This window comes from Arachis stenosperma, chromosome 5 (assembly GCF_014773155.1).
Source record: "Arachis stenosperma cultivar V10309 chromosome 5, arast.V10309.gnm1.PFL2, whole genome shotgun sequence".
Classification (NCBI taxonomy): domain Eukaryota; kingdom Viridiplantae; phylum Streptophyta; class Magnoliopsida; order Fabales; family Fabaceae; genus Arachis; species Arachis stenosperma.
This window is the reverse complement of record NC_080381.1, coordinates 65,544,074-65,546,234: the sequence shown is the minus strand read 5'-3', so window position 1 is coordinate 65,546,234 and position 2,161 is coordinate 65,544,074. Positions and strand designations below refer to the sequence as shown.

The following is a 2,161-nucleotide window of genomic DNA, read 5'->3' as shown; positions in this document are numbered from 1 at the left end:
ACGTACTCTGGTATGAAACCCAATTGAATATCATGGTTTATGGGATTGGGCCTGAAGAATTGATGAGTCTGGAATTTCAATTTGTTGAGTCATGTGTCATTACTTGATTATCACGAAGTTGGCTCAATGAATATTGCAGAATTGGATCAGCAGCCTCATCAAGATTATGGATCATAAACCCAAAGCAAAAGGAAATCAGGGAAAGGCCTCAAAGCCCAAGAAACACAACAGAAGCTCAATTTAGAAAGTGTATAAATAGGATAGAATTTAAGTTAGGAGGGATTTTTTTAAACTTTTGATCGGAGAACTTTTGATCATTTTTGCTAGTTTTCATCTTTTTGTAATGGAATTCAGAGCTATGACTCACTAAACTCCTTTCATTGGGTTAGGGAGCTCTATTGTAATTCAATGAATCAATAATAGTTTTTATCTTCTTCTTCAATCTTTTCTCTTGAATTTTGTTAGAAAGCTTCTCGATCTAATTCCATTGGTTAGTTGTCTTGGGAAAGAAACTATCCATAATTGGAATCCTTCGGAACCTTGGGAAAGGAATGGAGGATTCATGCTAGAGAAGCTTTCTCACAGTGAATTGGATTGGGGTTTGGATGGATATTGTGACATGTAATCCTACCAAATTGTGGTTCATGAAACTATGTGGTATAATCAGTGATCGAGCATCATCTCTTCTTATGAACATTTAAACCAAGGGATTGGGAATTTGTTTGTTTTTAGAGAGAATTGGTGAGCCAAGGGATTGGGATCCAATCATATAAGATTGCCAAGCAAAATTCAATGAATGCATTGGTTGAGGAAGGGATGAAAATGTTTTGATTCGGAGATCTCAATACCTCCTGAAACCCAATGAATTCCCCATTTCTGATCTACACTTTCTATTTACATTCTGCAATTTAATTCATGCAATCACCCCGATCCCCTTTTAATTTCAGCAATTTAGCTTCTCGCTCTTTAATTCATGCAATTTAACATTCCGCAATTCTCATCTAAATCTTGATTCCGCTCAACTAGAACACACTTCTAATCCGAATTGCTCACTCAACCAATCCTTGTGGGATTCGACCTCACTCTATTGTGAGTTTTTACTTGACGATAACCGGTGCACTTGCCGGAAGGAATTTTTGCCGATCGTGCAATTTCCTAAAATCGTAGCTATCAAGTTTATAGCACATCAAGTTTATGGCGCCGTTGCCGGGGATTGGTTTTCGATTGACAATTCTCAAATTGGAAGTTAACTAGATTGAGCATTTTTTTTGTTTTGTTAATTCAGTTCAAGTTACTTGTTGAATTTTTAATTTCTGCACTCTGTTACTTGCTTTCTTTCTTTATGCCTTTAAATTCAAGCAACTAACTCACTGACCCACTAACTATTTGAATTAATCCCTCAATTGCTCTAACCATACTCTTCCATTAACCAAGAGTATTTCACTTGTTTGTTGCCTGTGCTGTGTTCTTGTATGACAGGTAGGAGAGGAGAGATATCAACTCATCCATATACCGAACCAGAGAGGACCCTTCATAAACTTAGAAGGGAAGCAAGAGTGAAGAGAGTACTGAGAGAAGAAGAATCTGAAGGAGAATCTGAGGACAATTTTGAGGAAGCTCTAGATCTCAACATGGATAGAGAAGTTCACAACCATGAGAGAGCTGATGGAAACAATGCCATTCCCGAGAGGAGGGTTCTTGGTTCATACATAAACCCAACCTCTGGGAATTGTGGTAGCAGCATTCAAAAACCACCCATTCAGGCCAACAATTTTGAACTCAAACCACAGCTAATATCACTGGTGGAGGATCATTGTTCATTTGGTGGGAGTGCTAATGAAGATCCAAACCAACATCTCACAAAATTCCTTAGAATTTGCGACAATGTAAAGTCCAATGGAGTCCAGGAAGATGCCTATAAACTACTCTTGTTCCCATTTTCACTTAGGGACAAGGCAGCTAAGTGGCTGGAATCATTCCCAAGGGGAAGCCTCACAACCTGGGATGAGGTGGAAAGCAAGTTTCTGGCACGTTTCTACCCCCCACAAAAGGTCAATAGGCTTCGATCTGAGGTTCAAACTTTTAGACAACAAGATGGTGAAACTCTCTACGAGGCATGGGAGAGGTTCAAGGAGTTGACAAGGAAATGCCCACCAGACAT

General features: G+C 39.0%; 1 non-coding gene across 1 annotated transcript; it reads right to left on the bottom strand.

Moving 5' to 3' along the window:
• Positions 1-2,057: 2,057 nt before the first annotated feature.
• LOC130983764 (small nucleolar RNA R71) lies at positions 2,058-2,161 on the bottom strand. Its single transcript, XR_009087741.1, has one exon. It is a non-coding gene; the product is annotated as a small nucleolar RNA R71 (small nucleolar RNA).